General features: G+C 45.4%; 1 protein-coding gene across 1 annotated transcript in view; it reads right to left on the bottom strand.

Moving 5' to 3' along the window:
* PGS1 (Phosphatidylglycerophosphate synthase 1) overlaps positions 1-4,157 on the bottom strand; it is a 58,755-nt gene extending 54,598 nt beyond the window's left edge. Inside the window, exon 1 of the mRNA XM_080274439.1 lies at positions 4,129-4,157. The gene's annotated coding sequence lies outside the window, so the exon portion shown is untranslated. The remainder of the gene's footprint in view (positions 1-4,128) is intronic.
* Between the last annotated feature and the right edge of the window lie 8,957 nt (positions 4,158-13,114).

Below are 13,114 nucleotides of genomic sequence, written 5' to 3' on the forward strand. Positions count from 1 at the left end.
TTTCATCCACACACACATAATCAATCATTGCCTTCCTTTCATTCAGTTCACCACCCACCCTTCTCATCACTCGCCATGTATACCTGTGGATCATTTTATGCCTGAAGAGGGTATTGGCTATCACCAACCCCCTCCCAGCACAAATGTCCACTAACGCACTCCCATTCTCATCTATCTCAGCAGGCACACCCCACTCACCAACTATTCCATCCACCTTCACATTCCCAACTTTACCATTAATATCACCAATCAAAAACACTCTCTCACTCCTTCCAAACTTTTCTATGCACACTTCTACATTTGTCCAGAACTCTTCTCTCACTCTTCTAGCACGATCTTACGTTGGTGCATACACACACACAATCGCCCACATTTGTATTCCAACTTTCAACTTTACCCACACAATCCTTGACCCAACTGATCCATACTGTCTTATGCTCCTCTTCCATCTTTTACTCACAACTATACATACTCCTTCCTTTGCCCTCTCATTCTCACCTACTCCTGCACATATACCCCATCCATACTCCCATTCTCTCACACTTTCTCCTCTCCATTTTGTTTCAGTTATTCCACATACATCCACTTTCACACCCTCAAGCACCTGGACAATCTCTCTCTCTTTCACCTCATCATTCGCTCCCCTTACATTCCAAGTTTCAATTACCATGTCCTTTGTCCGGTCCTTGGTCGTCATCGTTTGGTCAGTCCTTGTCCGAGGCTTATTGTTTGTTTTTTTAGTTAGTTGTTTTCCGGGGAGGGGCACTAACCCTCCGCCAACCCTTTTAGTCGCCTTTTATGACAAGCAGGGATACTGGGGGAGTATTCTTGAAAAACCCCCCTACCCCAAAATTTTTTTCAATTTTGTTGTTATGTTTGATTTTTACTTTCTTCTATCATGTGAAAACCAACAGGGATCTACTTGTAAATTAAAACCTATACAGTACAGTAAACCCTCCATATAACGAACCCCGGTATTGTGAATTTCGGATACAGCGAACGGCCAAATCGCGACCGAACTTCCCCTGGATTTTGTGAACAAAGGTCACTAAATGGAAGGGAAGTTTGCGAATCAGCCCATGGTGACAACACCACCCCTTCCTGGCACAGTAAGTGTACTTCAACAGCATCCCTTCCTGGCACAGTAAGTGTACTTCAACAGCATCCCTTCCTGGCACAGTAAGTGAACTTCAACAGCATCCCTTCCTGGCACAGTAAGTGTACTTCAACAGCATCCCTTCCTGGCACAATAAATGCACTTCAAAAGCATCCCTTCCTGGCACAGTAAAGCGTACTTCAACAGCATCCCTTCCTGGCACAGTAAGTATACTTCAACAGCATATCCTTCCTGGCACAGAAAGTGTACTTCAACAGCATCCCTTCCTGGCACAGTGTGTACTGTAACAGTACTACATTATACTGTATTCTTATTATAGGTCTTATATTTATATGTGTAATTTCATACAGTATTGTACTTACATGTACAACTTCATAAACCATTGAATTCTCCATGTATAACTTCATATAGTTTATGTCTGAGCACATAGGACTGAATGACTTCCCTTACATAGCAAACTGAGTTTGGCAATCCCTCGGAAGTACCGAACCCCTTGTATATAGTGGACCTTCGAGGGTTTACCGTAGTTTCCCAAATAGGAGTCCTGGGGTTAACGTTCTAATCTCGACAAGTGCACTGTACTACAATGTCAGAAAAGCCCAGTAGATCCATTGGTTTACTTCGGCATATCACATGAACACCAGTCTCTCTCTAGAAACTACATATAAAGACTTAGGTATCTTGACTGACAGTTCTCAGAAATTTGACTAAAACATAAGAACTAGTGTAAAATAAGATGCCGGTCTAGCAAATAGTTTATTGAAATCCACCCTCCGTCATGACCGAGATTTTATGTCGACTGTTCAAATCCCACACCAGACCTCTCCTGGAGTTTGGCTCCACTATTTGGAACACAGGGTACTACGGTGACCTGAGGCTTCTGGAGTCTGTACAGCGCAGATGGACTAAGCAAATCAATGGCCTGTCTGAACTCAGTTATGCTGACTGTCTGAAAAGTCTGGACATGTATTCTGTAAAAGGGAGACAGATCAGAGCTTGACCCTATTAATTCCTGGAAAATCTTCCATCACCGGTGCTCAATTGCACCGCATGAACTTTTTTCTCTTCCATCATTAACTCACACTAGTGGCCATAGATTTAAGGTGGCCAAGCCCTGCATTTCAGCCGAGTGAAGACATAGGTTTTGTTAAACGGTATCAATATTTAATTTATTACCGTTTCCTATTTTTGTTATTTTGTCTTTTTTCCATTTGATAGTTTTTTTAGTTCACTTCATTGTTCTGAGGCCTCATTTGTTGCGCAAATGAAAAACAACCATAATATGACTGACAATTGTCACAGTCATATTATGGTTATTATTCATCCACAAATGAGGCCTCAAAACACCCAAATGAACTAAAAAACTATCAAATAAAAAAAATAACACCAACAATAGGAAATGGCAATAAAGGATATCAATCTTAGTTACCTCCTAACCCTGCAGGAGCTGGTAGTTTTTGACGAGATGTGAGTGATTTTGACCTTCATTTTTGTTGGAAATGCTTCATTTTGTCTCTTTTTTCCAATCATGAATTTTGGATGAGGAGCTGAAAAGAAATATTTTGACAGAAAACAAAGGCAAAAATCACTCAAATCACATCAAAAACAACCAAGTGGAAACAATAATGCGTAAATAATCAATACCACACCCGGTGCACAGATCACGTCCTACTTCGTCGGACTCGGAAGCCATAGCAAGAAGGATTTGAATTTTCTTCCCAGAATGAATCAAAGAGTGCACTTCAAATTGACTGGTGGAATACCATCACATGACCAAAAGTATACCTATGAGTGGCTGAAACAGACCTAGAAGACACATGCGCAGTAGATGGAAGGAGAAACACATGTATGAATGTATGCATTTTTTACACAAACTGGCAATCAAGATCCAAGGTATAGAAATTAAAAATATTCATAAAAAATAGAAACATTCATTTGCACACAAAAACACACATAGATATACACTATATGACAGTACAAATCCACTGGGTATGGTAAGATTGCCCACTAAAGAAACAGCAATAAAGTAAATAATGATATATAGACCTCTGGAATTCTCTGTCTGATGCTAGAACTCAGTTATATCATAGAATCCCTCCAGTCACACCTAGGTCACATCTTGTTCAATTCTACTGAATAATTATGGTTCATAATTTGAAGTCCCTCCACTCACAACTAGGTCACATCTTGTTTGAGTATACTGAATAACTACGATTCATAATTTGAAGTCCCTCCACTCACAACTAGGTCACATCTTGTTTGAGTATACTGAATAACTACGATTCATAATTTGAAGTCCCTCCACTCACAACTAGGTCACATCTTGTTCGATTACACTGTATAACTACAATTCATAATCTGAAGCCCTTCTAGTTGTAACTACCCTGCATATGGCACAAAAGTCAGCTCCTACTCTATTATTTATTGATGATATGTATGGGAAATTGGGCTGGCATGCCAGCAGGTATGGGCTGCCATTCTTGAAAAGCAGATTTCAACCGAGGGGTAGCCAACCAGGTGAGAACTTCGGCTGAAGTCATTTAAATCAACAGGATATTGTCAGACGGTATGAAGATACTACCAAATCTTTTAGAGGCAGTGTTTCATGCTGCAGATATATGTTTGCCCAGAATATTCATGCTGAGAAACGCAGGAAATTTCGAACTTTTTCTAAGCATTTTAGACCTAGTGTACATACCAATTTTTACGCTTATTAGTCAAGAATGTGACCAAAGTTATCAAACTCGGTAAATTTTCATTTTTGGACAGTCTATCTATCTATCTATCTATTGCCAGACGCCATAACCCCGTAAGGGGTGGCCATTTGAGTCACTGATTTTATTTCAAACCTAATCTAACCTTACCCAACTATGTTAACACAAGTTACTTGACCGATCAAATCTAACTACCCTAACAGACAACTTAACCTGACTTATCTAACCTAACTTGCCAACGTGAGGTGTGTGACTGTCTGAAACTGCAATAATACCCCAAACTCCATTATAGCATACTTTAAATGTTGCTGCAGACGATGCCGGGAGGAAGCCATGGTCCATGATGGCTTTCCTTTAGGTTTCTAGTCATTTATGTCCGTAACCTTTAATCGCTGCCAGTTTAAAATACAAACTAATAAGCACTTTATTTGATGCTTTCAAGAGATTAATATAAATCTTTGAATAGATCAATATGAACTTTTCTAGTCTTTTACCCTTTTATTTGCTTACCGGAGATGCAAGCAATGGCGGAAATTTTAAATTTGGAGAGAGAGAGAGAGAGTGAGACAAGAAAGTAGAATAACTTTAGTTGGCCAGTTGATTCATGCTATAGGCTGTTGATTAAGCTGTAGAACAGGGCATGGATTCCAAAGAACATATGAATAGAGGCTGTCTATGGCTGGGCCCTTTGCTAGGCAGCAGTTCCTTTAAGAGTGATAAACAGCTAGAACAAGACAAGTATGGTAAAAAAAAAAAAAAAAGAAGAAGAAGAAGAACCTATAGTGACTAAACTACTGGAACGACAGCCGACAGGATAAGAATAGTGCAGAAAATAGAGAGTGGAAAGAGGATGGGGTAAAGGGAAAGAACTTTGGTCATTAATAATTATTATGGGATGAAATGTAATTGGACAGGTTTGGGAAAGGAGTGACAAATGCAAGGGAGTTACAGGATGGACCATATGACTTTGGTGCTAATTTGTATTGTTTAGCAGTGATGCCATCACAGTGCTAAATGTCCATCACTGTGATGGACATTTAGCACTGTAATGTCAACTGGACTTTGGATGGACACACACACACGCAAAGTCGCTTAAGCACTTGAGGAAGTAGCAGCCTGGAAATCAGCATTTTTTAAGTAATGAAAGAAGTGCTCGTAAGAAAATTGACTTTGAATTTTGCCTTACGGATACTCGAAGCTGTTCTTTCTTAAACAAAACCCATATCTCAGTGTTATGCGGGATGTTTTTAGTCCGACCTCTCGTCCTAAAAACGCCCGCGAGTCCAGGGCTCTCAGTTTTAAGGAAATTTCTCTAGATTGAGAAATTTGAGGCAATATAAAGAAATTTTTAAGGATATGGGTATTTTAAGGAAAATCTAAGGAAATTTTATGGAATTTGCTTGAAATATTTGAGGATTTTTAACGTTATTGCGAGGAAAACTAGGTATCTAACATTGGTTGTGAGGTGCAAAACCTTTGGTGGCCTCTGGCAATAACGCATTTGATCACGAAACGAACGGGTCCTAGCTCCTGTGTGGTACGTGATTGAGCGGAAAATGTGCATTAGTCCCACTGTTTCAGTCTAGGGAGTAGTGTATGGACTGTGGAGTGTGGCACATACGGATGTCTGCCCACTACCTTGCGTGTTCTTTTCTCTTCAGGTGCCATTATTCCCCTTTTTTTTTAAGAAGGTAAGCTTCACTCTTAAGTACTTAGTGGTGTTATATCTATTTATCTATCTACTTGTTGCCTGTCGCCTTAATCCCTCACGGGATGGCCCAAAACAAATCGTTTCCATGTAATCCTATCCCCAGTCAAACTTTGTTGTCAGTAAAGATCATGAAGGCATAACAAAGCTTAAAAAGAGTTGCTTGGCATTTCATCTTGAATTTATAAATCAAATAAGGTCCAGGTTTGAATTTTGAATTTTCTGATCCCAGACAATGCCCTGAATTTAAAACCAAGAAGCCTAAGAGAAGTGTTCACTGCTTTTCCTGTACTAAATGATGAATGTGACCGAGAGGAAACTGATTTAGAATGGAGGCAGCTGGCCTTGGATGGCTGTTCTAACGATGAGGAGGTGGAGGATGCTGCAACATTTGGGAAAAATAAGCTTAGTCTGAGAAAAATTAATGGCCAGCCAAAGTATCCAAATCTCTGTAAAGTAGTTGGATATTCCATGACTCTCCCCAATTCCAATGCTGCTGTTGAGCGAATATTTAGCCAAGTGCGGCTCACTAAGACTGAAATAAGAAATTCACTAAAAACCATCAGCCTAGTTAGTTTACTTCATATTAAGAATGGTTTAAAACTAGCTGGAATATCTGCACACCAACTGTCACTGGATGACAATCTGAAATCTGCAATGATTGCCATAAAAGTTGAAGCTACTGACGAAGAGTGTCAAAAAATTCTACATGAGAAATTCAAGGGGTAATTGTTTTACTCAAAGTAAGTGAATATCTGTAGTATTGTGGTTACAATTATAACATGAATTCTGCGAAGTTGAAGCAGCACCAACAACGGTGTTAAGATTGTGTGAGCGATTTTTTCTGTTCATCATATATTCATTGGCTACTAATGTTTACAGGAAGACCCTTTCTTTTAATCGCTACCACGCCTTGACGGAAAGTCACTTAATAATTCAAATTGTTTGAAATTAAGAATCATAAAGTTTATTATGCATTTGGGATATTTTGTCTGTGAGTTTTGGCAGTCACCAAATCAGGATGATTTACAGTGTTTTGTAGAGCATGTATCAACTTCAAAACTTTTTACTCTGTGAAGTCATTGTATTCCAATTTATATCTGCAAGTAAAAGTTATGTTCTAAAGTCTGTGTTTGAGAGTTGTAGCCTCCTATATGATTATATATATTCGATTCACTATCTAAGGAAATATGATCAAATTTAGAGAAATTTTTATAGCTTTCTAAGGAAATTCCATGAACAAGAACTGAGAGCAATGCCCGCGACTGAGCGGGGTCCTCTTTTCGGACTGGAAATAAAGCACCAACAGAGGAACAGGGCATAAAAACTCCGCAGTACACCTTGACACATCTATTGCATTAATTTAATACATCTTACAATATAAAAACAGAGACACTGGATATGGTATGAACCGGAAGACAGAGCCGGTGTACTAACATACACTATACACACAAGAATGTCAAGGGCAGAATTCATATATATATTATATGTTGGTAAAATGCCCGCCGCAGGACCTCCCACCTCACCACCCCCCACACCACCACCAAGCCGCCACCCCACCACCACCCCAGGAGGACACACCGGTGAGGTTAGTGACCTCGGGCAAGAGGGTCATCGGGGCATCCCGACCCTGAGCCCCTATTCCCCGCAAGTGCCCCAACCCCAGGCGTTCAGGCAAACTGAACTACTGTACAGGCGGGGTAGTGACCGTCAGACCAGGGGTGGGACTGAAAAGAGGTTAGTCCCAGGTAACACCGTCTTGACGGTCTTGTTACACCCTCTAGGGCAGGAAGAGGCCCAAGGGCAGGAAGAGGCCCAAGGCTATGGCCATAAGAGAGAAATAGATACAGGCTACGGCCTGACAGAGTGTGTAACGGGGAAGGTGACCCCAGGCTCCGGCCTTAACACGCTGAGGAGAGAGAGTTGCCTGTATGCATCCCTCTCCAGTTGTACTTTGGCTACGGCCAGAATACGGTCCAGGTTAGAGAGACCCTGCTACTGTACGTGTAGCGCTACCCAATTACGGAAGCGGCGACTTGGGGCCGGCCTCTCGCCGGAGCAGACGGGTGATCCCGTTTCTCCGTTAGTCGTTTCCCGTACGGGCAGACACTCGGCTCCGGCTGGGGCACGTACCAGGGTGGAGAATTCCCTGACGGTAGGATCTGTCCATACTGGAGAGAGTGCGGCTCTTGAGCCCCTCACTCCGGCTTGTCTCCTACTGCGGGAGGAACACCACGTCGACGGCCTCTTGCCTCAGTGAAAGGGCGACCTCGATCACCCTATAGGTGTCCCTCGCACGCCGGGCAAGTTCACGGCTCCAGCCAAAGTCCACACTAGGGGAAGCAGAGCCCCAACTCAGCCCTATGAACACACTCAGGGAACCACGAAGAGCGTGAGTCTCCCTCTAGCCTCTTTCCCTTCGGGGAGCCCTTCATCGCCATCCAGGCTTCTTGGCCAAGAGGAGGCGTTAGAGTGGTGGCAAGGCCCGATAGCGGATTTACCGGCCACACCCGGATGCTCCTTAGCCCTGTCGGAGCCCTACAGGAGACGCTGCCGCAGCCCAGCCCTGACGGCGCCTCTCCCCCTGAGCACCTGCAGTCCCAGGACGCCCAGGCCTTCCACCGCGGTCCACGACGACGGAGACCCAGGCTCCCTCACTCCCCGGAAGCAGAGGAAGCAGGCCCGAATCCTCCGACTGTTCGGCCCTAGTCCCAAGGGCCCCCGATCAGGTCGAGGCCCCCAGACCACAGGGCCTCCCTGCACCCCACCAGCGCGGCCCTAGGAAGGAGCCGCCCCTCAGGTCGAGGCCCCAAACAAGGGAGCTTCCCTGACAGTAAGTACCAGTGACTTAACCACCCAAGAAACAAGGGTAAAACAGTGACAGTGACAGTGACAGTGACCCCGAATACAGTGACAGTGATCCAATGCACAGTGGCAGTGTCTAATAAAAGATATATTAAACAGTGGTATCATAGAAAGTCGTGTGCAAGCGTTAAACAGTTCAGTCCCCCTCTATAGGAAAGAAACGGGGAGTTTCCTGTGGAACTAGAGGTAGGTGCGTGAGTGAGCCGAAAGGCAAGTGAAGTGCTCCCCCGCGACTTGGTGACAGTGTCGGATGTCGCCATACGCACCCTACCTCTATTATAGTAATATCTCCGCCACAGACTCCCGATCACAGTGAACCAATGTGAGACTCCCCCATTTATTATTATCCACCAGTGACACGACAATTAATCCAAACTGACAACCACAGTGAAGCGATATCTCCTCTAAGTAACAGTAACACATATCCACGACTGCCCTGTGCCCTGTGTTAATGTATATTGGATCAGGTTATGTAAACAAGTGTAATATTGTATCTCTGTTCTATTATGTGTCAAATATTGTTGTATGTACACTGTAATGAGTAGAACTTAGGCAATAGATGTGATTCGGTGTACTGTCTCTTTTTATGCCCTGTTCCTTTGTTAGTGCATTACATCCGGTCTAGTAAAAGGACCCCGTTCCAGTGCTCGTGTTTTTACGTTGTTGTTGAAAGATTCCCTGCACATATAGTGCAGGCCGGGCCATACATTAGCCCGGTCAGTGGTGTATGGGCTGATTGAAAAATAGTAAGTGGAGAGGACAGGACCTGGGGAATGCCCAGCACACACGTCCTGTCTCCTGACTGGGTTTGTGGTGTGTGTGTTTTTACGACGAGAAGTCGCCTTAAAAACACAGTATTACAGTTGGTAATTACTAGAACATGGCATCGGTATTATAAACAGTGAATAATTGTCATTTAGTGTTCTGGACAGGATGCACAATATATGATTGGAACAATGGGTCTGATTGGCTTTTATTTGCATACACTTGTTATAGCACGCTGCACGTCACCAGGAACTGTCACTTAGCCGCGGCGACACTTATGTTCCGTTTTTCTCGTTCTTTTGCCACTGAGGGAGTTTACGTTCACTTTACTATACTGTACATGTTCACTGACCCTGGTTTACTGCCTTGGTGTTCACTGCTATAGTGCGTTACTTTATATTATCATCCTTACTGTTTCACTGTCACCTTTGTCGCTGTCTCTGAGAGTTATATTTATACATGACAGGCGAGATGCGTTGAAGTCGTCACTAAAGCCCGGTCCCTGGGCTAACAGAGGTGGCGCCCGGGCGTGGGAGGGGGCCCTCTAGGGGAACCCTCCTGCAGGAGGCAGTGGACCACCCGCAGGGGCGTCGTCGCCCGGGCCTGCTTTGTCCAGGGAGTGCAGGGAGGCCCTTCAGTCTAGGGGCCTCGACCTGGTAAGTGGCCCTCGTGTTGGGGCCTCGTCGGTGGGGTGCAGGGAAACCCTCCGGTCCGGGGGCCTCGACCTGGTAGGTGGCCCTCAGGGCTGAGGCCAAATAACTCCAGGAGCCGGGCCTGTCGCCTCTTACTCCTGGCGGAGGGCCGTGGGGGAGTGGGGTCCAGACGGCCCTGCTCAGGGGCCTGCTGACTGGCACTGGAGGTCCGGATGCTGTGGTCGCCTGTAGGGCGGGGCGCCGTCAGGAGTGAGCTGCAGCACCTCTTCCGTGGGGCGTCCGTCAGGGGCCGGGGTCGTCCAGGGGTTGGCTGCAGGACTGGAACAGGACCACGCCACCACTCTAGGAACGGCAGCACCTCCGGGGAACCACACCTGGAGGGAGAGAGAGAAGGGCCTCCCATGCAGCCGAGAGGTAGTGGGCCGGCCGCGCAAGGGACCTTCCCCTCCGGGAGAACCCTAGGAACTGCAGATGAAGGGCGTACGATGGCCGCTCCTTCCCCCACACATACGATGACCGTGTTGGCTATTCTGCAGCTCCTAAGGGTAGCAGCTGAAGGGCATACGGTGGCTGCTCCTTCCCCCACACGTACGATGGCCGTAGTGGCGGCGCTGCTCCCAAAGGAGTAAGAGGCAGATGAGGGGCGTACAATGGCTGCTCCATCCCCGGCACGTACGATGGCCGTTACTGCGGCTCTGCCTGCCCGACGGGAAGTAACTGAAGGGCATACGGTGGCCGGTCCTTCCCCCACACGTTATTATGGCCGTGTTGGCGGTGTTACTCCCATAGGGGGAGGAGAAAGTGGATGAGGGGCGTACGATGGCCGCTCCCTCCCCGACACATACGATGGCTGTGTTCGCGGTTCCACTTCTCCTTCCTTTGCCTGTCAGTGTGCGTTCAATAGCTACTCCACCAAGGCCGTCTCCAGATGGGTCTGTAACTGAAGGGCGTACAATGGCCGCTCCCTCCCTGGTACGTACGATGGCCATATCCGCGGTGTTGTTTGGGACTGTTTCTGGAGCAGTCCCACCCCGAACCTGGTGAAGGCTGCCCTGCTCGCAGGGTCGTCTCTTCTTCCTGTGTGGTCGTTGTTGGGTCGGTTCCACGGAAGAGGGACTCAAGGTGGGGGCGCCCCGGCGCCCTTCTCGCTCCGGGTCAATCTTACCCTGCCCTGGCCTGCCGTGGTGTCCTCCTGGGGTGGTGGTGGGGCTGGGAGTCAGGAGTGGGGTTGGGGGTGGTTGGTCCGGCGGCTGCGGAGGTGTGTATTTTACTCAGCAACTTCAGTCAGAACAAACTGCTATGCTTGAATGCTCAACCCGGGTCACAGTGACAGAGCAAGATATCACAGAAATGCGAACACTGTACCACAACAATTCCAGAAAAAAAAAATTAAAAAAGAAATTGTCTGGACTAGATATCTCCATCTTAGCCCATGCAGTGCAAGTATGGTGCCCGCACTATAGAACTAATATGAAAATTCGTTAGAAAATGTACAGAGAAGATAAAGATTATACAAGATGTTCTGAACCTTTCATATGAAGACAGGCTGAAATGACTATATTTGCACTCACTAGAAAGGCGTATAATAAGGGGAGACTTAACTGAGGTACTGAAGTGGATGGGATGAAATCTGTCTTCATGGGAAAAGTTCCGAACATCATATATCATTTTTGTCATTCTTCTCTGTACATTTCCAAACGAATTTATATCCATTCTATAGTACGGACACCAAAATTCCACTGCATGGTCTAACTGCGACCTTGACCTTACTCATGCTAGATAAAGTTGCTGCATGGAACGTGGAATACGGAATATGGGTGTAGCAGAGAGGAAAAGTTGGAATATAACGGAGATAAGGTGTCTGAGGAGTAAGTGTGGAGTGACGCGTATGGATCGAGTGAGAAATGATGAAGTGCGAAGAACTGGAGTTGTTCGGAAGATGGCTGATCGAGTTGAGCAGAGGGTGTTGCGATGGTTTGGGCATATGGGGAGAATGGATAATGAGCGATTAGTGAAAAAGATAACTAGATCTGATGTCAGAGGTGTAAGGCTGAGAGGAAGACCACGAATAGGATGGATGGACAATGTGAAGAGAGCGTTGGATGCAAGAGGGATGTCTGTTGGGCAAGGAAGAGTGGCTGTGCATGATAGAAAGGAGTGGAGAGAAATTGTGAATGAATAAATGATGATGCAACTCTAAGGGGATATTCTCCCGCATTTGGCCTCATCAGATGATCAGGTCAGGTGCGGGTAAGGGGATGAGTCCATTACGATGTGGCAGAGGTAAACCAGCTCTGCTGTTGGGCCCTGCTGCGGATGTCACTGATTGCACTGAGCAGTTGATCCTCGTGCGGTGTAGTGCAATGAGGATCTGTTCCTTCTTCCCTTGGGGCTAAGATGCAAATGAATGCGTTTCAGTGGGTGAGTAAATTGGGAGTGTGTCGTCCTGTTTCGGATACCTCCCTTTCCTTGGGGATGCAGCCTAGGTATATGGATGGATGGATGGATGTGGAGTCATTTGGAGAGACAGACTGACAAATGAGGACGTGAAGGAGCATTGTGGTGTGGATGTGGATGTGATAGGAAGCATTAGGAGAAACACATTGAGGTGGTTCGGCCATGTGGAGAGGATGGAGAGTGAGAGACTGACGAGAAGAGTGTATGTGAGTGAAGTGGAGGGGGGAGAGGGAGGGGGAGACCAAGGACGAGATGGAGGGATGGAGAGGTATGTGAGAGAGGGGTGTTTGAGCTGGAAGCAGAGGAGTAAAATGGCGGGGGACAGGGCGACATGGAGGCAATATGTTTGTGGCCACCCCTTATGGGATTAAGGCGTCTGGCAATAGATAGATAGAATAGATATGTTCATGAAATTATACTTATGAACGAAGTGATAAAGGAAACACTTTCAAAACAGTAGTTTAGTTGACCGCATTTTTATTTTTCAGATTAAGATATCAAGTAAAGATTGGCAAATTTAAACGTCATAAATTTTGGCCACATGTTAAAAAGCGGAGCCCTTGCTGATACTCATGTACTAATTTAGATCGTCAGAGTGATAAAACAGGCAATTTGAAATGTGACCACTTTCTAAGTTGAACATCACATATCTTAATCGGGAAAGACCTAACACCTCCTTTTGTTGTACATAGGTACTCTGTACTTTTATAACAAACATATTCAATCAGTCGGTCACATGTTACCTAGCCATAGTTGCTGACAAATGTACTGCTGCAAGCCAATGTAAGAAAAACGCTACTGAGTATCAGTGGAGAATATGTATAAAATACATGTA

Source organism: Coenobita brevimanus, chromosome 57 (assembly GCF_032717465.1).
Source record: "Coenobita brevimanus isolate Jiangsu-jjx chromosome 57, ASM3271746v2, whole genome shotgun sequence".
Classification (NCBI taxonomy): domain Eukaryota; kingdom Metazoa; phylum Arthropoda; class Malacostraca; order Decapoda; family Coenobitidae; genus Coenobita; species Coenobita brevimanus.